The sequence below is a fragment of the Octopus bimaculoides genome, chromosome 15 (genome assembly GCF_046866305.1).
Source record: "Octopus bimaculoides isolate indiv1 chromosome 15, ASM4686630v1, whole genome shotgun sequence".
In the NCBI taxonomy this organism is placed as follows: Eukaryota; Metazoa; Mollusca; class Cephalopoda; order Octopoda; family Octopodidae; genus Octopus; species Octopus bimaculoides.
Genome location: NC_142942.1, coordinates 51214426 through 51240134, shown reverse-complemented (window position 1 = coordinate 51240134; position 25709 = coordinate 51214426). Strand labels below are relative to the sequence as shown.

Genomic DNA, 25709 nt, shown 5'->3' with positions numbered 1-25709 from the left:
AGTCTTTCTGAATACCCTAGGGGACATTTTTAGTGATTCACCAAAAGTTTTAAGACTTTTCTAGTTCTCTTCTGTAATCTTGCTCTGTGAACATATTTTAGAGCTAATTCCATATCTTTTGTTTCCATTTCATTATCATCTCCCCTAGATTATTACAGGGAGCCTCTTACAATTTGTGGCACTTGGAGAAGAATGGAATTTGATTTAGCAACCCTCATTTGCACCTCCTGCCGCGAAGTAGGTTCATCTGGGACTCTCGACAGGAAGAGGTCCAGCTTTGATTTAAAAACCCCTACATCGTGCAGGTTCCTCAGGCTCTTTGGAAGAATATTAAAAAGCTGTGGGCCTCTGAAACCCAAACTGTTGCAGTAACTTGTCCTGAAGCGCAATGGCATTGCTGGGATCTTTGGCACTATGCAGTGTCGTCCCGTTCTAGCATTGGTGTAGCTTTCAATGCCAAAATTTGGCACAATTCCTTCCAGGATCTTCCAGATGTATATTACTGCATACCTCTCCCGCCTTCTCTCCAGGGAGTAGAGTCTTAGCTGTTTCAGCCCTTCCCAGTAGCTGAGCAGTTGCAAAGAGACAATCTTCTTTGTGAATCTTCTCATGTCGATACCCAGGTCTCTCACTGATTTAGGCTCTGGGATTGAAATTCCCTGCGGACCAGTGTACTCTGTAAGTTTCATATTCAGTTTTGGGCGTTGGTAGCGCAGGGCTTGGAATTTTTCAGCATTAAACTGCATATTATTATCCTCAGCCCATCTGTAAACTGAGTCCAACTCCTGCTGCAGGTGTGCAACATCACTGGAGTTCTGTATTTTCTGCGAGACTTTCGTATCGTCTGCGTAGCTTGCAAGTGTGGCTATCCGGGCACTTTAAGGCATATCTGAGAGAGCGACTATAAAAAGCAATGGTCCCAAGACAGTGCCCTGTGGAACACCGCTCATTATTTGTGTTTTCATAGAGGTGGCTCCATTAGTTACTACTGCCTGACTTCTATCTTTCAGAAAGTCATGTAACCACTCTCCAAGTTTTCCAGCTATGCCAAGATCACGCAGTTTGTGGCATGTCACACCATGATCCACTTTGTCAAAAGCTTTTGCAAAATCAAGGTATATTACGTCCACATTTGAATTGTTGAGTAACTGCCTCAACACCCAGTCATAATGTTGTAAGAGCTGGGTCAGGCAGCTCCTACTTGGTGGAAAGCCATGTTGGGTATCACTCAGCAATTTATTTTCTTCAAGGAATGCGATTAGTTTTCCTCTGACTATCCTTTCCATGACTTTGCTGATGTGTGAAGTCAGAGAGATAGGCCTATAGTTTTTGGCATCTGCTCTGCTTCCCCCTTTATGGATTGGGCATATTATTCCCTCCTTCAGCTTGCTTGGCAGTCTGCCGTTTGCGAGAAAACTCTGGAAGAGGATCTGGAGGGGTTTTGCCAGGGCATGTTTACACGATTTAAGGAGGATTGCTGGAAAACCATCAGGGCCAGCAGTTGAGTTTGTGTCCACTTCATGTATCGCTAGTAGTACATCTTCTTCGCTAATGTTGATGTATTCCATTGTAACTGCCTCACTGGTTATAGGGGAGGTAGCAAAGAAGTCCACTGGTTCATTCACTTGTCTGTGCTCCAATGGAGTGGTGAAGACACTTTTGAATTGCTCATTCAGTACCTCACTGATCCTAGTTGGACTGTCTGTGAGGGAGCCATCCTCTTCGGAGAGGGGTCCAATCTTGCAGCGTACTGAGGCTGTTTCTTTTGCGTAATGAAAGAAGGCCTTTGGGTTTGACTTAATGTTTTTTATAACCCAGGCTTCTTTGTCTGCTCTCTCTCTCACATAGGATTGTTGCAGCCTTTTTTCAATCTCCATCAGTGTCGTTTTTAGGCAGGACCTTTGGCCATTCTTGGGATGCTGGTTGAGTCGATTTGCAACTTTCGTCCGTCGTCTCATGAGGATCTTCCTCTCCCTTGGAATCTTGTTCCTATTTGTTTTGGCCTTGTGCTCTGGGACATATTTCTGGCATATGGCTTGCACAGTAGACATGAAACATTCTAGTTTCATGTCAATGTCTGGTGTGGAGAGACATTTTGGCCAATCCTCTCTGAGGATCTCTTTCTGGATCGATTTCCAGTCCGCTTTGTGGAAGTTCAGATTGGAGAGATTTTGGGTCCTTCCTTTAGGCTGTATGTCTCTGGTTTCTTTTGGCCCAAACATAGACAGCTCTATTATGTTGTGATCTGAAACTAATGTCGGCGTCACTTTCACATCATGAATGATGTCCATATTGTTCGTGAAGCAGAGATCTAGAATGTTATTCGCTCTAGTTGGTCTGAGAACAGCTTGCTCCATGAATAGGGCATTGGTGAGGTTGAACAGGCATTCCACCTGTGCTTGCTTGTGATAAGTCATTCCTGAGAGTATGAGACCTTCGGGCCATTTGACTTTGGGGAAGTTGAAATCACCCATAAGAAATATGGTCACATGGTGTTCCAGTTTCATGAGGATTTCTTTAATTCTAGTGAGGCAATCTTCAAATTTGCCTATGTGGTTTGGAGCATCCGGTGGGCAATATGTATTGCATATGACTATATTATGTTGTCTTATGTATACAATTTGGGTGTCGCATACCGAATTTGAGTATGACAGTAAGACCTGGGGTGTGAGGTCGTCGCGGATGTATACAGCAACTCCACCATGGCTCCTTTCCCTTCTGTCTGTTCGCAGTATGACATATTTTGGTACGTGTACTTCTGCATCCTCTATATCAGGGTTGAGGTGAGTTTCCACGAGTGCTATGCATAGGGCTTGATTGCATGCAGCAAGGTCTCTCAGGAAAGAAATTTTGCTTTTATTGTTATAATGCAACAGGCCCCCAATATTTAGTAAAAATATTGGCGTGATGCCTGTGCAGGCGTTAGGAGAGGCCATCCCATGTCTGTTGACTGTGGGGGGCAAGGTTCCTCGTCTGTGCTTGGTGTAGCCACGTCAGCTGCTGCACAAACTTTTGCGCCATGCACAAAAAAGACTCTTGCTCAGCTGCTGCGTTGCGTATGATTTCTGAAGAGCACACGTCCTTGAATTTTCTCCTTGGGTACATCTGTCGTCTTTCCTCAGGGTCAGAGAGACTTCCGGGTGTTTTTTCCTTTTCCTCCTCTCCATCCTTATCAGCCTTTCCACCATGGTTTCCGATTATGACATCTAGGGTGTCAATGTGTGGTCTGATGAGTGCATACGAGCGGAGGAATTCATTCTTCTTCCGCTCTATCTGATCAGTGGTTCTGTGAAAGCCATTATTCTTCAGTGCAGCAGTGATGATGTTGTTTGGGGGATCGCCACTAGCAATCATCCATGCTCGCAACAGAAGAAGTAGCTTGCTTACCAACCACATGGGTCCTGATTCAGTCCCACTGCGTGGCATCTTGGGCAAGTGTCTTCTCCTATAGCCTCGGGCCGACCAAAGCCTTGTGAGTGGATTTGGTAGACGGAAACTGAATGGCCTTTAAACTGTACCACAACATATTGGGATCAATGGAACCATATATATATATATATATGTATATATATGTTCTTTGTTAAATTCACACCATAAACATTGTGCAGCCATGCCTGTACTCTATTACTATTGCATATTTCCTTTTTATTAGTCAGTTTGCATTCATTGCTATGACTCAATATGTCTTCACAACCATTGCTCAAAATGCATTCATTACTGTGACTCGATATGTGCTCATTGCTGTGTCTCAATATGCACTCATTACTATGGCGCAATATGTGCTCATTACTATAGCTGATTATACTTTCATTACTGTGGCTGGGTATATATATTTACTCCCAGTCAAAACAAAATCTCCTTCCCTTCTTTCTTAATCTCTTCACCAGAAAAATCACCAAACCCAATATTCATTATTTAAAATCCATCTATAACTAAATATAGTTCCATTGATCCTGATACAGTATAGCAGTGAAAACAGAATGTTGTCTACTTCTTGAGCGGTTAATAGCCCTCCTCCTTCATAGATTACGAAGCCTAACCAAAATATAGAGTGTTTCTATGTGTTCATTTAATCTGATAACAATGGCAGACAGATCTACCTCAAACAACACTCTAAAATATGTAAAATATGTACACAGTGGATACTGTGATCTTAGATAAACTGTGAAAGTAAAAAGAGAAAAAAAATTATAAACTGGTTGGTCATAAGTGAAATACGTTTGGTTGTGTGCGTGTGCTTGGTCAGGACAGACCTGGGGCTAAACAATGTCAAAATGAATTAAAGACTGAAACTGAAGGACATACTTGTAATTACTTGCTTCGTCTCACGTTGTACTATAAATTAGTGGGACATTATATACTTCTTGCTCAGCAACTTAGTATTTAAATCTATAAAATGGACCAATATCTTTAGTCAGATAAGACACCAGGCTACTAATTAATATAAATATTCCTGCAAAAGTTTGAACCAGACCACACCAACAGTCTTCCATTCAATCTAATAATTAACTTCAACGAAGATAATGTAATTATCTGCTGATTATCTGTTGATTAGATATTCTGTCTATTTTAATAGCTCAGTCTATGCTCTAGTCGTTATTGGGTATTTAAATTAATTATTCTATTAGGTCAGCAGTTGCTGTAGAGAAGAAGTTAAGGTGCCGGTAAACCACGTCTAGATGTAACTATTTCATTTCAACTGTGTTACTAATGCCGATGAGAAACGCATAAATACTACAACTGTTCTTCTCTCAAGATTATAGAATTGATTTGCTGTCAACTGTTATCTCTCATTCTGATTCACTTGTAAGGCTTTTGAATAAATGAATTCATGTGTTCTGTTAAGATTTCAGACCTTACTGTAAAATTAGAGAAGATGGGATGTTCACCAACTGTTGTTATTAAGTAATAGCTGCCTAAACTTTAAAAAAATTTTAAATAGCCCATAAAACAGGGATTTTTGTAATTTTTGGCTGGTATTTTTTCTACATTAGCTGAGTTAAAAGAACTGATCTTTGGTGTCCGAGGGACTAGACATGATGGGGGTTAAAGAAACATGCTTTCCAAGGTATGGTGTCGAACCTATTTGGAATGATGAGCCCCTAAAAATGAAAGAAATTCAATATTTTGAAAATTGTCTAAAACCTTCAAATAGTCATAAAATCTTACTGGTAACAGTTATAGAGCTGAGATTTTTAGGAATTACTCCTCTCATGAATACTAATAAAAGAAGTGAAAGTTACCAGCATTAAGGCCATATCGTTAAAATCACAGGGTACGTTTCTATGATAGAGGATAAACGCCTGGACAATAATACTATGCTGTGTGGCGAGCCATCCACTAACCGCCATGACAGAGAGCAAACAAAGAAAAGACACAAGGGCTCTCTGAAGAAATCCCATGAAAGCCGTCAAACCACAGCCATCGCCCGCATATAAACTCCATGACGTAGCGATACACTATTCACGAGTTTGTCTCTCTTTCGAGAATGTATACGTAGCTCAGCTTAAGGACAGAAAGAGATTGAAGAAAAGTATGAGACATCAATATCAAAACCAGAACAAAATTTCTCTTTGCAGTCGATGCAGCCGAGCTTGCTAGTTTAGTAATGACTGGCCTTGTCTACCACCAGAAGACTGCACTCGAAGGGGATAACGCCTTTCACAAACTCTCGCTCGCGAAGCAAAACTCTACGGGCGCGTAGCCTTCCCCCAATAAATAGATAGATAGATAGGCAGACGTCACACACATATGCATATGCATGTAATTGCATATTATTACATCTAATATGTGCGTGTGTGTGTTTATACATACATAACTTTTATATATATATCCACGCACGTGTATGCGCGCACACACACACAATAATCACAATAAAAAGAAAACAAATTGAAGCAGAGAGAACAAACGAAAAGACAAAGAAAATTAACCAATACTCCCTAGTTTCTGCCGAATACAATGTGTCTAGAAGAGAACTGAAGTTAACTGAACCAACAACGACTTCCTGATATTATAAAGGCGGCGAGATCGTCAGCACGCTGAACGAAAAGTTTATCGATATGTCGCCTGAACATTTCTGTATTTATTATAATTAGTCTAATACATCCTACGGGAAGAGAAAATTAAACGTGAACAGAGATTCTCGTTAGAAACGTAAGATAAACTTACAACGTATGCCTTATGCCTTTCTTTTTCTTTATCATACCCTCTTCACACTTGTTTCACATCTCCCCACCCCATTTCTAAAGCATCGCAAACAAATTAACCCTCTTTGATTCTACAGCCTCCTAAATCGACACACCAACTCACATCGCTGAACAACTGGACGTAATTCACTATGGATTACAGAGCCTCTTCACTAGCGTTCCCGTGAGAGAAACTATATTCATAAATATCGGACAAGGTGTATAAACATCCAACAATAAATTACACCAAAGAGCATCTTTAGAAAGCTCCTGGTGGCCTCAAAATTGAGATTTCCTTTTGTTGTCTCCAGGGAAACCTTTGCACCCAATAGAATGGAGTGTCTATGGGTCTTCTATTTAAACCCACATTTCTGGTGTTCTAAATGGCCAACGTTGTAAACAAAATTATTCTTGAACATAGTCATATCATCTTTATATCCAATATACAGACGACATTTTCTGTGGTAAGGATACAAAAATTGACGAGTAAACTTATAAAATGATTTCGAAAATAATTCTCGAATGAATTCAGACGACACAGCCATTCCCCTTTTAATATTAACACAGGAATAAGGAAATAATCTCTATATTTACGAAAAACGTCAACAAATGCTTATATATGCACGAGAATAGTGAGTGTCCTCAGAAATATACAACATATGTAGCGCAAGCTTTAAAATTTCTATTCACAAATACTCGGCAGTAAAACGTTTGTTAATAACACTACTAACCTACATTCTATTCCACACATATACTCGGTAGATTAACGATGAAAACTTTAATTAAAAATCAACGCACATATACAACACACATGTATTAATGTGTAGTGACGCCATCTTGGAAATCTCCAGCACGCATGGTTGGAATCTTCCAGAAGGCCTACAGGAAGTCCCTCGTGCGCATGCGCAGAAAACTAGCAGCAGCGAAATTCTCTTGTATCTCCCTTTTTTTACGCTAGCAGCTGAACGATACAGACGTGTCTCCAGCAGCTCTTTCGAGCTGCTACGTCGTGGCGCATCCCCACTATGCATGAACGGGCAGGATTGACTCACTCCACTAGACTACTGCCGATTCGCCCAGAGGAAAGAAATGTTTTATATTGCGAATCAAAGAATAAATATTTATACTGTTGAAGTTAACGGAAAATCTTGACTCTTTCTTCAATTAATATTTAATGTGAAGGATGCGAGCAGCACCCATCCAGTGCGAGAATCTCTCATCCTGTTACAAATGTATGAAATAACTACGAATTAACAGCAGGATTAATTCTAAGTTCGCATCACTTGTACGACAGTGACGCGAAATTAAATCAAAGAATTTACAGTTGAATTCTGTCAGCTCAGACCACCTGGCGTCAGCACTAATATACGTCAGCATTTTTCTTAACCAATCAGTTAGTGCACCCATTTCATTCACACACGGCAAGTCAACGTCATTTGGATCAATAAACTGGTACACCATTTCATTCCTCTACTCAGACCAATTGGCGTCTACACGAGCCTACCTCATCAGTTTTTCTAACCAATCAGCGTCGCTAGTCACAAAAAGTTATTTATTGGCTTTTCCCTGTGGTTGTCAGATATATAAACTGTATTGTAGTTAATCGCTAATCCAGACAAAACACTAAAACTGCATACCTCGAGATAGAAATATCAAATTTTATTCACGCCCATCTTTAACTGTGCATGCGTGTATCATACAGCATATATTAGCGAAGCAATTCTCATTCGATCTCTTTTCTTTTGATATTATCTGTTTTTGCTTCATAGTAGCGCTAGTGTAATAATCATTATCGACCACACGTACTTAACATATATGCTTTGTGCGTTTTCCGGCAGGATGCGATTTGGCGTGGTAGAAATTACTCCCTCTAAGCGCTGGGTGTTAAAATACCCGAAAATCATGGACGAGCGAGACAACTCACCCCAAATATATATATATATATATATATATATATATATATATGTATGTATGCATATACACACACATGTATATATACATGCATATATGACTACAGGACGTCAAAGAACATAAAAAACAAAAACATGGAAAACGAACTTTTTTTCGAACAATGAAAGAAACAATTAGAGAAACGAGACAGACAACAAAGAATATTCCTTTCATTTAGTTGTCCCGTTTTATCTACTCCATGTCTCAAAAGTATGGACAAGACGCGACTTCGTTAAAACAATCCTTCCCACAAAGCAAATTAAATAAAATTTGGGATATTTTGCGGAGGGTTAAAATGGTAACAAAAACAGGACAGTAAGAACGAAACAGTAAAAACAAACGCTGAGGGCTGTTAAGCCATAACGAAGTGAAGTGGTGAACGCTGGAAAAACGAGCTTTGAGAAGAGACAGGCAAAGCACGACTTGTCTTTAGGAAGGAAGTGGAAAAAAGATAGATAGCCGTTGGTCACGTGTGAGCAACGAGAAAGTCAATGAGAGAGAGAGAGAGAGAGAGAGAGGGAACGGTATATATATATATATATATATATATATATATATATATATATATATATATATATATATATATATAGATATTTACCACTTCCGAGGTTCCGCTTGTGTGTGTTCTGTACTGTAGAGTATATATTTAGCATTTAACCAATTCTTTGTAATAGTCAGAATGTAAACACTACTTGTCCCTCTATGCATCTTGTTGCTGCTCAAACATCGTTTTGCTTCAAACGCAACAGTTTTATACACACGCATACAAATACACGCACATGCGCGTTACTCTGTATGTGAGTTCGAATTATATGCTTGTGCGTATGTGTTTTGTGTGTGTGTGTGTGTGTGTGTGTGTGTGTATATATGTGTGTGTGTATGTGTGCGTTCGTAAATATATATGTGCGTGTATATGGTAACAGACACGCAAATATGAGTGAAAGTGTATGTGTATGTGTGCCTCTTTTCCACACACACACACACACACACAGAACTTTTATTGTCAGTTTGTTAGTGCAGGTAGTTTATTTGCAATTCAAAACAATATGCAATAAAGTCAATGCTTAAACAAAGCTATTCCCTCAGCTATGGCCTTTTGATCGACGAAAACAAACGTATCGATATTTTCAAAAATTTCTGATTGGTTCGTTGCAAGATCCAAGTCATCCAATCAAATACGTTTGCAAGAGACTGGCTTTGCATCGAATGAAAGGGGGGGACTTCCTGTTTTAGTAAGTTTGTCCTGAAACAGCGGACAAGTGCAAGTCTATTAAGATTGCTTTCATTGTATCAATCACTACACCTCATTTCTTCGTGTGTAGATCAATCAGAATTTCTATCTGATAATAGAGCCGTGGTGTTTTCAGTAGAAATTGGCACACGGAATAGATTTGTTGTTGTTTTTGTTGTTGTTGATGGTGGTGGTGGTGATGAGTCGGAGTGGCGGGGTTTGGGTGATGGTGCTAAATAGCAATGGCAAAAGAAAAGACAGGTAAATTATTGGTTAGGTCAACAAATAGTAGCATATATACGTAAATATACACACACACACACACACACATATATATATACTTATACATACATATGTATATATATGTGCGTGTATAAGCATGTATGTACGTATATATATATATATATATGTGTGTGTGTGTATACAAACATACTATAAATATATGCACACACACACGCATACATACACGCAAACACATATATACACACACACATATGTATGTACAGACACACATATATAACAATATCTATATACTGGATTGGTGCATAATTATTGCGGCTTTTTTTTTTTTCAACAAATTTTATCCAAGAATGTGTATATTGTAGGGAAATATAAGTCTATGCGCAGACGTGGGTTGTGGTAAGAAGTTTGCATCCCAACCACATGGTTCCGGGTTCAGTTCCACTTCACAGCACCTTGAGCAAGTGTCTTCTACTATAACCTCAGGCCAACCAAAACTTTGTGAATGGATTTAGTGAACGAAAACCGAAAGAAGCTCGTTTTATGTGTGTGTGTGTGTGTGTGTGACCACCGCTTGACAACCGGTGTTAGTGTGTTTACGCCCCCGTTACTTAGCGGCTCGGAATAAGAGGCCGATAAAAATAAGTACCAGGCTTAGAAAAGAATAAAGGGATTGATTCGATCGACTAAAATTCTTCAAGGCAGTGCCCCAGAATGGCCGCTGCCTGTTTTGCTGAAACAAGTAAAAGATTATCACGAATGAATTAATAATATATAGCGGAACAGAACGATAGATGAGGAAAACATAACTACACGCATACTTGCCTTGATACGGTAAATAGACTAACACTTACACATGCAAATATACACAAACACGCAAGCATAAAAAAATTTTGAGTTGGATAAGCAACTGTTGAATCGTTTTCCGGTCATGCTGAGATCAATGCAGGTTGCTATTCGTTCAACCTCAACTTCTAATTGATTCCTGTAGGGAAAAGGAAACGTGGACTGAAAGAGAATTCCAGATGATAGCCCTGTAGCAGGATCGAGAAATATACTTATTACTACGTTAGTTTTAGAAATGAAACATAGAACGGATGATAAAAAATAGAGGCAGCGACATCGAGTAAGTGTAGCGGTGACTCGAAACCTGATCGCTAGATACGCGGTCAGACATCCCGAGTGAATCACCCTAGTTTCACGTGATCGGTTAATTAACCGACCAATCAACGTGAGGCAATGGCATAGCATGGTTTTCCTCGAACATTCTAAAATTTGGATTCCAGTCCCCTATAAAAGCCGTTTGGCTCGTAGCTTAAATAGCAGACGGCCTAAGGCAAACAACCAAAGTCCTCTGTTGTCACGAAGAGAGTACAGTGATTTCGTATCTGTTGGGCCGACAGCATGTTGCTGTGCGAATAAACAGTCGGGTTTTTTTTTGCTGAACCGCTAAGTTACGGGGACGTAAACACACCAACACCGGTTGTCAAGCGGTAGTGGGTGATACACACACACACACACACACCAGACACGGTCCCAGGAATTTTTCGAATGGAGGGCAGAAGTTCAGAAGGGAATACAATTGCAGGAGAAAAGGGCGTAATAACATTATTTAGAAGGGCGCGCGCACTTTTCTTGAGGGGCACACGTACGTCTCACGCCTCCCTCCCACCATCCTTGGGTCCGTCCCTGCACACACACACACACACACACACACAACGGGCGACTTTCAGTTTCCGTCTACCAAATCCACTCTCAAAGCTTTGATCGGTCCGAGGCTATAGTAAAAGCACTTGCCCAAGGTGTCACGCAGTAGGACTGAACCCGGAATCATGTGGTTGGGAAGCAAGCTTCTTACCACACAGCCACGCCTGCTCCTATGAACGACCCTGCTGGTGTTAAGTCACTCTTGACGTTATAAGGCTCGTGAAAGACTGAATCTTAAGTCTTTCTCCATTTGTATTCATAAGATATCTACGCACAAGTGCAGTCGTCCAGCACTGGAGTAGTTTTTCTCAATTCTTTTTAACGAGAAATTTAAATAAACAAACAAACTGGTTATTTGATTCAATCTCTTGTAAAAAAAAATGTAGTCTCTTACAGTCGAGGAAAACAGAAATATTATTATTACGAAGGAATATTCCATTTAGAAGATGCAATAGAATTTATAATTATCAAAAGAATATCCGATATAAAAGCTACAACAGAAATATCTTGTGAAAGAACAAAATGAACACAATATCCGATTATTTCCGTATTTGTACCCACGCGAATTTGTCGGTTGCTTTGGATTTGTAGTTTCTATCTAATTAATCCATTGATTAATTAATTCTGAATATAGAACAATCTACTCATGTGTAAACCACCTCTCTCTGATGTGGAGGATACATACATACATACGTGTGTGTGTGTGTGCATACAGGTCGTCGACGACTTACGACCACAATTGGTTCCGACTGATTGGTCCTAAGTCGGCCTACATAGCTTTGTTTTTTTTATTTTAACACTCTCAGGTAAAAGTTACACACACTATTATGTTGGCGTTAGTCAAACTTCCGGAATCTCAAGCAGTCGTCTTATAAACAAATACGAAGTTGCCTCGATGTCTCCGCGACAAGATAGTCATCCAACACAGTGGCGATCGATAACAAAACCTAGGGGAAGCGTTTGTTAGCTGACATCATCCGTAGACGGGTTAATTTCTAAGGAATTAAACCTATTATATTTCAACTGTAGTGCCCACCCAGAATATTTTGAAGCAGCCCCAGGCACCAATGCCTGGCGATGGGTGTGACGACACGGCAAAACACCGAATTGAGAACACAGTGCAACTGGACACAGTTGAACCCTCATTCGCATAAGAGTCCACCTACAACAAATATATTATATATACAAGGGAGAGAGAGAGAGAGAGAGAGAAAGAGAGAGACAGAGAGAGAGAGAGCTGGAGAGAGAGAGGAGAGAGAGAGAGGGAGAACAGACTTGAGAAGACTATGCTTCGACGCTGAGGTCTAAGTACCCACCCAGAAGATTTTGAAGCAGCCCTAAGCACCAATGTCTGGCGATGGGTCCGAGGACACGGCAAAATATCGACCTGATGACACAGTGCAACTCTGTCCTGTTAAACCTTCATTCGTATAAGAGTCCAGCTACAACAAATATATTATATATATAAAATGGAGCGAGAGAGAGGGAAAGACAGAGAGAGAGAGAGAGAGTAGGCTTGAGAAGACTATGCTTCGATGCTGAGGTCTCATAAGAACGAAATATTTCTTTTGTGTCACCTTTCCAGCTAACAGTTCCACTTTCAACCCTTGGCATGAGAATTAAGGATAACTTTGAGAGTCACAACTGCAGCTCGGTTTTGTGCGTGGGCGTGTGTGTGTGAGAGAGAGAGAGAGAGAAAGAGAGAGAGAGAAAGAGAAAGAGAGAGTATGTGTGTGTGTGTGTGCGCGCGCTTATCCAGCTCATCGTTAAAACATTAAAGAGATTACACCCTATCACTATATTTCTGTTGTATAAGTGGTACTATAAAACGTAATATTTCATTTAATAATATGACGATTGCACTGTGCAACTTGCACCCACTAATTATTACAATATATAATTATCAAACAAGTAAATAAAAATGCAATAATCACGCATTTTTCTTTCTTTTCTTTTCTTTTCTTTTACCGAATTAAAACTAATTACCTACTTAGCAAACACCATCAGTGAAAAATGTCACCATAATTTATTTCTATACAGGGTCAAGAGTAATTTATGTTCGAGGAAGTCTGAAGTAACTTGTGTCCTGGTGTCACCTGCTGGTCTGTAGTACTGCAGCAATAATGTGACATATGGTTTCGGATTTCACTGAGCTAGAAGAACTTCATGTAGATTAACATACATAAGTGCTGATAGATGGTCTATTTTGAGAACTTTTGACCGTGTAGTTATTACCATGTTCATGTCACTAAATCCACTCTAGAACTCAATACTAATAAGTCGTGAATAGCTAATTAAAGGGCTGAAATTATGGAGTGAGGAGGAACAGTATCCACGTTACACTACAATAGTTATGGGCAACTTGTGGCCCGCAGGACTTTCTGCATGGCACACCTTGGGAAAAATTACCTTGAACTTTTTTTTCAGTCGTCCAGTCCATCTGGTGATGACCGAAGTCTCGTGCTGCTCACTTCTCGAAAAAGACTGCCCATGTCTGCTCTACAATTTCTGACGAGATTTTTTAGAAAGGGAGAAGAAAAAAAATCAGGGGGATGACAATGCAGCTTCTCCATAATTAAGAGGTATTTCAGAAGGCCAGTATCACGCATATCAAAGTCACACGTATCTTTTAGTGAAAATTTAGACTCTTTTACGTTCAGAAGTTTCAAGGATGTTAATATAATGACCTCATCCTTGAAATAACAATTCAGTTAACCAAGTATGTGAAAATTTACCGCCGAAGTCAATGGCGAGTCTTTTCGTTTTACTATATAAAATTCTAATTCTCTATCTGATGAACTACTGATGGGTGATGTCTCATATGTTTTTTTCTACATGTATGCCTTTGGAATTCCTATTAGTAATACGACATGTAATATAGAATAGTCATTTAGAAAGGTTGCAAGTAGCAACGAAAGAACTTTGACAAACAAAAACAAAACAAATTAAACAAACGATTAGTTAGTTGAATATTTAACAAATTGACTAATAACAAAGGAATAGAATTGAACCAGTGTGTGTGTTATTCTCCAGTCAAAACAGAAATGTCATCTATTTGTTAGTCTATAAGAGTAATTATCGCTACATAATTATTTCTTTAACACCAGTGCAGAAATATAGACCAATTCCAATCTTAGTACCAAATTTTGTTTAGACGTTCCGGTAAAGCAAAATGCTCGGAGTATGGCCGGTCATTCTGGGTTATATAATATGTAAAACGGTAACTAATACTTCTATCTTTGGATGCGAAACTTTTATGGCATAAGACAATTTTCAAAGACCATCTGCACTAACTCTATTTTCTGCACCTAAAGTAGCTCTTTGAACTTTTGAGAGTTTATGACAAACTTCTATTTTTCTGAGACACTTCAAGCATGTACTTCGATCGGTTCTAAGGATATTTGGTACATCTGCCATTCCTTTAACGGCCTCGAGCTCTCAGATATGTAAAATTTCGGATATTGCTTGTTAGTTGTTCTTTAAACCCAAGTTTATCATACTTTAAGTCAAAACCAGGAATAAGTTTCTTTGCATTTCTTCCAAATTGCCTCAATCCAAACACCTCAACCGCGATATAAGCCTGGTTTCGAAACGCTATTACTTTCAGAATAGCTTTTAGGCTCCGTTAGAAGATTTGAACTAGATGAAGGCAAAAAATAGTTTTCGTTATTTTTACCGATATCAGTCTCTTGTATGTTATTTTTGTTGCACCTTCAGTCAATTCACGAAGAAAAGAATCAACTTTGGCTGTTTAGAAGGCATAGAGTTGTTAGTAAGAAAGATTTACATTTGTATACATCATGAAAATGTAGAAGCTTCGGGTTGTACGAAATAAATCGTTTTAAGGATGGGTCTTGAAGTGGATACAGCAATAAATAATGAGTAATATATTGGGTAAAAAAACAAACTTGAAAGTTGAAGGTTAGGTTCATACCAAGCAAGTTGCCTTTGACCCTTTTTCCCCCACCCCGTCCAAGGGTTTTTTAATCCAACGTTTCTTTCTACTATTGATACAAGGCCTGGAATTTTAGGTGGGTGGTGGTAATAGTTGATTACATCGACCCCAGTATTCAACTGGTATTATTTTATCGACCCCGAAGGGAGCAAAAGCAGAATCAACTTCGGAAGAATTTGAACTCAAAACGTAAAGAACCGGAAGAAGGGGGCTAAGCATTTTGTCTGATTCACTAACGATTCTAATAGCTCGCTACCTTTTTTTAATCCAATATATATAACATGCAATTATTTATAGCTGTATTCATTTCGAAATCACACCTATAAATTACTTATTTCACTTTTATATAACTGAGTAATCCACACGTCACCGTCTACAGCAGAAATAATCATAAAAATGCGATTGAATCAGAGCAGACGACAGGGTCTGATGCATCACCATATACGCCATCAGTGTCCTTACTAATCTCTTGCATATCTTGCGCTGCTGACAAGCCTTTTTGATCTGCATTTATTTTTCTGCTTCTTACTTTTGATAACTCAAATTTTTGAAAATACTCTCAAAAGAGGAAATGATGGGAATAAAATTAAAAAAAAAAAATGTAATTGAAAGATTCGGAAATAATGGCTTCCAACAAATACAGTCAATTTGCGATTATTCTCATCGCCCGACATTTGTTCATACGTGTGTAAATCCATCAGCCTACAGACATGAAGGTGAGTGCTTGTAATGCCAGAAGCACCCGAGTCTTACAACAAACACGTAAACTTGAGTGTGTGATGCGCGCAATTACACACACACACAAATTCCGCAAGCCCCGGCTCACAAAATTGAATCTTAATCTGATCCACTACAAACTCCATTCATTCTGCGTTCATGAAGTCCCGTTTTCGCCGGTGTTTTTCCGTAGCAGTTCTCGCTAATTTGTCTCTGTGGTGTCATTGCTCTTCATTAGTTTGTTAAAAAGGTCTCAGCAGACATATACCGTAGATAATATATTTCTTAGGTTTGCACACTATCTCTCTCTCAATCTCTCTGAAGGTAACATTAGTTTCTTATATATATATATATATATATATATATACACACACACCCCGAATAGATGACTTTACATACAAAGAACAACGTTTTAATTCCTTTTTGCAGATTCAGATATAATCGAGGTATGATCATTTATCAACGTTGACGTTGAGAATGTTCTCTGTAAAGAGTTTATTTGATTTCAAGACGATTCTGAACTTGACACCGAATGGTTTCTGTCGTTCGTATTGTCGATACTGAATCATTATTGACTGCGTCACCTCCTAAAATGATGCTACGTCAGATATAAGCGGAAAAATTGATGTTTCAGCAAAGCTCCACAGGATTGTCCCATTTGCAGCCTATGCTCAACACCACGCCATTGACGAAACTTGATAATGATTGATTGCGTAAAGACTGTAAAAACCATGGAAGAATTTTTCGCCGTATTTCAGCAGCTCAACCTGTTCATGGTTTTGTCTGTTGTTCAAGTGGTTACAGAAAGAAAATGATGGACAGCCACAAGAGCTGAAAAACTTATTCAACATACGTTGGATCTGTTAGCATATATTGTATTGTAATGTGAATGGTATGTTTCTGTGTATTTTGAACATTCTGTTGCATATCACTAAAGACACTTAGTCATCAAAGAGAAGGGGAAAGTTACTTCTATCACTTATACCTTCAAACTTTTGTATTTGCGCATTCTTTGAACAGATTCTTCTACGAATCAGAATCCAGTTAAGATGCGCCATTTTTTTTTTTTTTACTGGACGAGAATTTAAAAATGAATTGATAACGAAATGAATGAAGGACCTTGAAGTCAAAGGAAATCAGCTGGCAATGAAATGATATACATTCAAACAGCAAAGCAGAAAAGTTAAAACGGTGAAGCAAGTTGACACAGTGGCGTTTGTACGATTTGGTGTTCAGTGATATTGCTGGAATCCGACCGGCAAATAGTGGAGATTCATTCTCCGATTTTTATCGTAAGACCATCATGGCGCAGACGTGGCTGTTTGATAAGTTTGCTTCCCAACTGCATGGTTCTACACGGTTTCACTGCGTGGCACTTTAGCTAAATATCTTCTACTATAGCCTCGGGCCAGCCAAAGCCTTATGAGTGGATTTGGTAGACGGAAACTGAAAGAAGACCCTCATATGTGTGTGTGTGTGTGTGTGTGTGTGTGTGTGTGTGTGTGCGTGCGTGTGTGTGTGTGCGTGTGTGCGTGTACTCGTGTTTGTTTGTCCAGGCAGGAAAAGGGTGTATGCGTGTAGATAAATATCCTTTCTACTATGGGCGCAAGGCCTGAAATTTTGGGGAAGGGGTCTAGTAGATTACATCGCCCCCAGTATTTAACTGGAACTTAATTTATCGACCCCCAAAAGGATGAAGGGCAAAGTCGACCTCGGCGGAACGCAGCGACGGGCGAAATATCACCCAACATTTCGTCCAGCGCACTAACGATTCTGCCAGCTCGCCACCTTATGTGTGTAGATAGATAGATAGATAGATAGATAGATAGATAATTTGGTTTTTGTTAGACGTTTGTAAATCTATGACATTGATGCACATACATGATTTCGGCAATTTTAGATGGCCTACGTGTAGTTTTGTCTATTTCTGAAACCTATCCTTTGCATGCCTACCATTTTGATTTATTTTTTGTTTGTTGCATTATTTTAATCTTTTTTTTTTGTATTTGCTGTTGTTGTTCTTTGTTTGTTTTCGTGTTTCCTTCCTCAAATTGCCCCAGTCAGTAAAGAGGTGCTTGTACATAAATATAGATAATAAATAGATAATACATAAACTAGTAACAGGATAGCTTAGGCGTGGAGAATATTTACAAAGTATTTTTCTTTCCAGAAATTACAACAAATGCTGTGCAGTTTGTGTAGCTGACAAGAGCAATGGGCAGAAGTGGTTTAGAGAAATTATTGAAACCGGAGCTAGGCGATACGGCAGTATTCAACAGTATAATTGACTGCCAACTAATTCAGGCATGTGTGTGTGTGTGTGTGTGTGTGTGTGTGTGTGTGTGTGTGTGTGTGTGTGTGTGTGTGTACGTACGTATGCATGTATGTACGTGTGTATTGCATGTTAACTTTTTGCTTTAATTATTTGAATTCTTATTAAGATGGAACTGATATCCGACAAAGAAACAAAGTTTCATCACTGGTATTTAAATAACACAATAGTAAAGAGCAACATGTTGAACTTTAAAGAAATCTCGCAAATTTTTATTGTACCGCTTACAAATTGTATTTGCCAAGTGCGTGTTAGTTGGTGACTCTCTTTGTCTGAAAATTCCGTCTTTATGAGATTAATACTTAGGCATTAAGTGAAACAGCCAAGTATACTCTCTCTCTTTTACTCTTTTACTTGTTTCAGTCATTTGACTGGAGCACCGCCTTTAGTCGAGCAAATCGACCCCAGGACTTATTCTTTGGAAGCCTAGTACTTATTCTATCGGTCTCTTTTGCCGAACCGCTAAGTTACGGAGACGTAAACACACCAGCATCGGTTGTCAAGCGATGTTGGGGGGGGGACAAACACAGACACACAAACATATACACACACACACATATATATATATATATATATATACGACGGGCTTCTTTCAGTTTCCGTCTACTAAATCCACTCACAAGGCTTTGGTCGGCCCGAGGCTATAGTAGAAGACACTTGCCCAAGGTGCCATGCAGTGGGACTGAACCCAGAACCATGTGGTTGGTAAGCAAGCTACTTTCCACACAGCCACTCCCAGGAACAAATATATATTTAAAAAATCATATATGGGTTGAGAAGCTATAGATTTTGAAGCAGCTGTCCGTAAGTATTTATTTCTCACTAATTTTTATATATATATATACACGCGCGCATACACCTACGTCAATATGCACACTCACAAATTAAGCATTTAAAACATTATCAAACACACTCTCTCTTTCTGAAGCCGGAACCATGTGGTTGGTAAGCAAGCTACTTACCACACAGCTACTCCATAAATATGTGTGTGTGTGTGTGTGATAGGCGTGATTTTCTATCTGTAGGTGTAGGAAGAAGGATTTGTCTGCTTGTGCATTCGTGCGTGCGTGTGCTAATCTCTCGCACCTATCATAAAATGACACCAGCCAACCAACCAAGCATTCAAGGAAACAGACAAAAAAAAAAAAAAGCGAGCCGTGTGACATCTCAGCTGGAAATATGAATAAAAGCAGAAGATCGTGGGTGCGCTGATACTGGTGAATTAGAAGCAGAGGTGGCAAGGGCAGTATTGGAAGTGAAAAGGGGACTAAAAAAAAACAAAAACAAAAAAACAATATTTAAAAAAAAAAAGACTTTTTACCCCATTTTAAAATTGAAATCAAAGAAAATGTAGAGTGAAGTTTAAACCTAAAGGTGTGTGTGTGTGTGTGTGTGTGTGTGTGTGTGTGTGTTTAAGTAAAAATATCAGATACACCCCCGGGTAATTTCTCCTTTAGTCGTCCTTCGTAAAGGGTTTCGGCAACAGGTGGGCCGCAAACCATTTGTTGCTGTCTCCTAACTTAGATGACAGGATCCGAGTCTTACTGGTATCTACTCAGTCATTCGTTTTTGTTATTTGTTTCAGTTATTAGACTGCGACCATGCTGGGGCACTGCATTGAAAGGTTTTAGTCGAGCAAATCGACCGCAGTGCTTATTTTTAAAAGCCTGGTACTTACTGTGCCGAACCGCTAAGTTAAGAGTACGTAAACAAACCAACACCAGTTGTCATGCGGTATATGTATATACGTGTGTGTGTGTGTGTGTGTGTGTGCATAATTGTTAAACAGGACGTCAAACATTAAGGCAAGGCAAACATCTCAAGGCATACAATATTATTACAGGAAGAAATTAAAAATCTTACAGCTGTAAGATTTTGAATTTCTTCCCATAATAATATTGCATATGTCTTTAGATGTCTGCCTTCCTTAATGTTTGACGTCCTGTTTAACAATTATAATCTGCAATGGCTCCATAACTACCTTCTCGGCTATAAACTTGGAGCCCCAGTAATCCGTTACAGCACTTACCTAGCGTACCTGATCGTTTAGATCACCTGTGAACTTAACCCCCACACTTTATTTATATATATATATATATATATATATATATATATATATACACACACACACACACACACACACACACACACACACACACACACACACACACACACACACACACACACACACACTACATGTGCAGGGAATTCTGTCTGTGGGTGTGTTTGTGGAGTTGTTAGCTAATTCCTCCTACATCGTTTTATCGATTTTGATGAAACTTGACACGTGAGTAGAACTCATGTCTGGAAACCTCATGGCATACTCAGATTGTTGAAAATATCGAGAAAAGTGCCCCTGGAAGGGATCCTTATATATATCTATTTCATTTTAGCAGCCCATGGAAATAACCCATTCATTTTCCTAACTCATTTGGTATAAATCCAATTGAGTATGCTTATTTCTTAGTATTTGCACTTTTAGAGTTATTTTTGTATTTTATCTAGTACAACCCTTAAACAAGTAAATAGTATTTCCCTAAACAATAGATCTACTACATCTTATAATTAATTTTAATTAAAATTCCAGTGTTGTCTCCTCTGCCTTTTTAAAAAAAAACTAGAATTAGTCATTTAACAAAGAATTGTTCTTATCTCTGAGGTTGTAATTTTGATTAAAAATATCTGACTTTCTACAACAAATACGATGGCGCCGCTACTTTACTATCACGTTTTCATGCAGCAGATGTCCCTAAGTATTTTTTTGCCATTCTTACTGCCATCCAGTAAGTCCGTAGCTGTTGTTGTTTGAGTCAGCTCTAGTCGAGTAGACCAATGATTACATATGATCCAGCCATGCCAATCCCATCTTTTTTTTTATATATCAGTGACTACAGGGTGCTATGTATCATTGCTTACTACTGTGTCAAATCTGGTTAAATAGACCTATGGTTAAATAGACCTATGGTTAACTCCGCTCCAACCGAGACCATACCTGTTTTTGTATAAAAGAAATACACTCCAATATATTCTTTCTGTTGTTGTTGTTGTTGTTTAACCCAAGGTCAGTCCTGGTCGAAAACACCTATGATCAAATGTGTTCTAACTTTGAAGTGACAATTCCGTATTTTTGTATATGAGACAATTATTGGTTAATACGGTGATCCTTCGGTATTCGTCTTCAGAGTGTCAGAATTAGGAAACGGCGTCATTCACCCTCTTTGTTATGAGGGAAGATTTTGTTGTTGAATGACGTTGTGTACTAATATCGAAAGATTGCTGCCAATGTATCTTTTTTTTTCTTTTAAGTTAAAGCTGTATGATAAGAGCTGAGGGAGATCTGAGCTGTTATTTCTAGCAAGCACACTGAGAGACCTTGTAGAGTCTCTTCTCTCCCCCCACCCCTCTTCTCTAGCTTGGCTCACGTTAAGTTCAGTAGTATTTAAGGCCAACCACTGGCATTATTTTATGTTGTGACAAAGATTTTACCTTCGACTGTCTCCCTACCTAACATTCCGTACATGACACAGTGTATCGGTATTGGCGGCGTCGGACGGGCGGACGGAAGAAAAGGAAGAGGAGGGCGTAGAGGAAGAGGCAAAGGAGAAAACAGAAGAAAAAAGGGAAAGAAAGAAAAAACTCACTACAGGAAAGGTGGGAAGTACGAACACCAACACACAGAAAACGGATTTACCTGAGATTGTTTTACTTCGTTATATTTCGTTTAATGACTTTCCTCTTGTTTCAAACCTCTTCTATTAATATATTTTTCGCTTTAATTCAATGATCTTGGAATTTTCTTATACGATCAACACATGTTTACGTTCGTATTTGTCCGGATTAACACCAGCTCTATCTATCACCACTACAAGCATCACCACCGTCAACGGTGTAGTGATGTTGGTCACGTCTACAACCTCATAAGAACGGGTCACAATAACATGCTAAACAAACTGCCCTCGTTTTTGTATTCAGCACACATGCGATATTTCTGAGATTTGGATTATAAAATAAATCTTATAGCCAAGGTAAGTTAAGACTTATTATTGTTGCGCTATTACACATTATATATGTAAAAAAAAAAAAAAAAAAAAAGACATCAAATGCTTCTGTTTCTCACTGTTTAACAAGTTGTATTCATGTATACAAAGGGAATATAAATATGTTATTTGTTTTACACACACGCCCACAAGACGGTAGGGTGAATGAAAGCCTGTTTAGTTTTGAATTTATAAATATACATCATACAATCATTAAACACGATAGTTGTCATGTTTGATATGATCACACTTTTTGATGACTCTCAGTAGGAAACAACTATTGAAAGTCTTGTTCCTGTTATCTCTCTCTCTCTCTCTCTCTCTCGTGTGTTTGGGTGGTTGGAGAGAGAGAGAGAGTGTGTGTGTGTGTGTATTTTTTCTTTCAATGCATATCTTTTATATCGTACAATAACCAAATGAGCACGAGGTTATGTCTACTCTAATGGCTCCACTCAAACTCGCCAATTATTGTTATAAATAACATTCTTGCTTCTCTCCCCTCACTGATAAATAATCAAAAGGCGTAAAAAAGCCTTTCTGTTTTTTTTAATAGACCACTGCTACAACAGAGAAACGATAATATAATTTCTAACCTTAGTGGGGCCAGGCTTGCATATTATTAGCCCACCTTCCTCGTTTTAAGTCCTCAAATACTGATGGATTCACCGCGGGGAATTTAATGATTTGTGTATGTGAGAGAAAGAGAGAGGGAGAGAGAGAGAGAGAGAGAGAGAGAGAGAGAAAGAGAGAGAAAGAGAAAGAGAGAGAAAGATAGAGAGAGAGAGAGAGAATGGAAGGAAAAAGAAAGAGCGAGGGTTGGGTGGGAAATATATTTCTTATCAGTAGGCTGCAAATGCATTCGTGAATGAATATATACCGCCTAGTAATAAAACCTTTACTTTCTGAAAGAAGAAGGATTTGTGTCCGAAACGTCAATCTTCTCTCTAACGCCATACATACAACCTATTCTACCGTTTGAACTATTTGTATTACTTTTCGCTAGAACATCACCAGTTTCCTGTTTAAGTCTTTTACGTGTTACTTGTTCCAGTCATTGGACTCCAGCCATGCTGGAGCACCACCTTGAAGGGTTTAGTCGAACACATCTACCCCAATGCTTATTTTTAAGCCTGTTATTTATTCTATCGGTCTCTTTACCAAACTGCTAAGTTACGGGAGCGTAAACAAACCAACAGTGGTTGTCGAGTAACGATGGGCAGACAAAAACAAAGACACACGACAGGCTTCCACACAATTTCTTCCTACCAAATTTACTCACAAAGCATTTATCAACCCGAGGCTATTGTAGAAAACATTTATCCAAGGTGCCGTGCAGTGGGACTGAAACCGAAACCACATGGTTGCAAAGCAAACTACATAACCATACAGCCAAGTCTGCGCCAATGCTGTTGTTGTGTACCCCTAGGTCGGCCTTATTCGAGTAGATCCATGATCAAAAGTTACAGTTCTGTAAGACGTCACAGTGTATCTTGAGGGAGAGTTAGCTCTCGTAGACCAGGAATTTCATCCACGATCAGATTTGAAACCGTCCATCCTTGGAAGTTCTAAAAAAATTTTTTTTTAAACCTATAAAAAAGAAAAACAGTTTGCGCCTCCAAGACAAAAACTGCAATCCTTCGATATTGGTACACGACGTCATTCACCCACACAACCTTCCCTCATGACAAAGAGATTAGGCTGAAATAGAAGGGTAAATGATGTCTCCTCACACCGACACTCTGAAGACCAATACCGAAGGAATACCCCCAAACAACTCGATATAAATTACATACTAAGTGAATTTGTAAAATCATGGATTCATTTTTTTTTTCTCAGCATAGATGTGTCCCAACTGTTGGTCATGAAGTAGTATTTTCTTCCTTGGTATTTAAAACATTCCCTTCTGATTTAGATTTTTTTTTTGTTGACAAGATCAATTATGCATAAAGTAGGTGGACTACATGTTCTAGAAGTGAACCATAGAAAATATTTAATGTTCCACGGTAATATTTGTATGTTAAGGAAAATCAATTATGATGCCTTGAATATATGATATCATTGAATCTGTCTATTGTTTATTTTATTAGCTTTTTTTTGTACCATGAATCAAATATGTGCTTGGACATTGATTCTTTCGGCTTATTTAGTCAACGTTTGCTGATGGGTCACGGACGATAAGAAAAATAAATAAAAATATTGCAGGTCATGGTGAAAAAGAAGGTTTATGTTCTACTGGATCAGATGACAATTAGGTCGTCGCCGTCGCATAGAAGGCGAAATAAACATCGGAGACGCTTTGCACCACACAGAAACTACGAGAAGGCAGCGAGCTGGCAGAAACGTTAGCGCACCGGGCGAAATGCTTAGCGGTATTTCGTCTGCCGTTACGTTCTGAGTTCAAATTCCGCCGAGGTCGACTTTGCCTTTCATCCTTTCGGGGTCGATAAATCAAGTACCAGTTACGCACTGGGGTCGATGTAATCGACTTAATCCGTTCGTCTGTTCTTGTTTGTTCCCTCTATATTTAGCCCCTTTTAGTTTCTTATAATTTTTGAAATTTCATTGCACTTTTAAAGGGTTGTAACCTTTTAAAGATTGTAACCTAATGGAAACGGTTTATTTTCTTCAAGTTCTTCCAAGAAATATATGCAATTCTTTTGACACTCACCGCAGTTTCGCACGTGGAACTAATTCAAAGTAAATAAATTTGAATGAGCTACTACTAGCAAAACTTCGAAGTCACTCTCCACAAAATTATAATATTAGACGGCACATGTATTGAGTCCTTCATTCAGTCACTTTTTATGCATTGAAAATCACACACACACACACACACACACACACACACACACACAGTACATATACGCATGTAGGCACATATATGTGGATGTAGAGTCGCACCAGTAAGTCATCTCTGTCTTCTCTCCCTTTCACACACATACAGCTACATCATTTCAACATAAAGGGTCTCTTTGTCCCCCGTTTAATCAGAACACGGTGAAAGAACCAATGAAAAACGACTAATAAAAAAAAGGCAAGGTATCAAATTTATCCCCAGAGACCAGCTTCCCATCGCCGAACTACAGCACATCGTATTTACTCCTTATAAACGATCCCTAACACACACACACTCGCATAAACTGTATATATCATATAAATACGCTGTGTGTGTGTGTGTGTGTGTGTGTGTGTGTGTGTGTGTGTGTGTGTGTGTGTGTGTGTGTTTCTGAATTCTCGTGTTTATGTATTGCAAATTCATATTTTTTCATCTTATGTAATGCAATATATGAAAATATGCTACTTTAGTCTAAAACAATTATGGAAGAAAGTGCAGATCTAACATCCTGGAGATCAT

The 25709-nt window shown here is 38.9% G+C and overlaps 1 long non-coding RNA gene across 1 annotated transcript in view; it reads right to left on the bottom strand.

Annotated features, from left to right (window-relative positions):
- Nucleotides 1-25709, bottom strand: part of LOC149132528 (uncharacterized) — a 53125-nt gene that overhangs the window by 1182 nt on the left and 26234 nt on the right. The gene's annotated exons all lie outside the window — the stretch shown is intronic.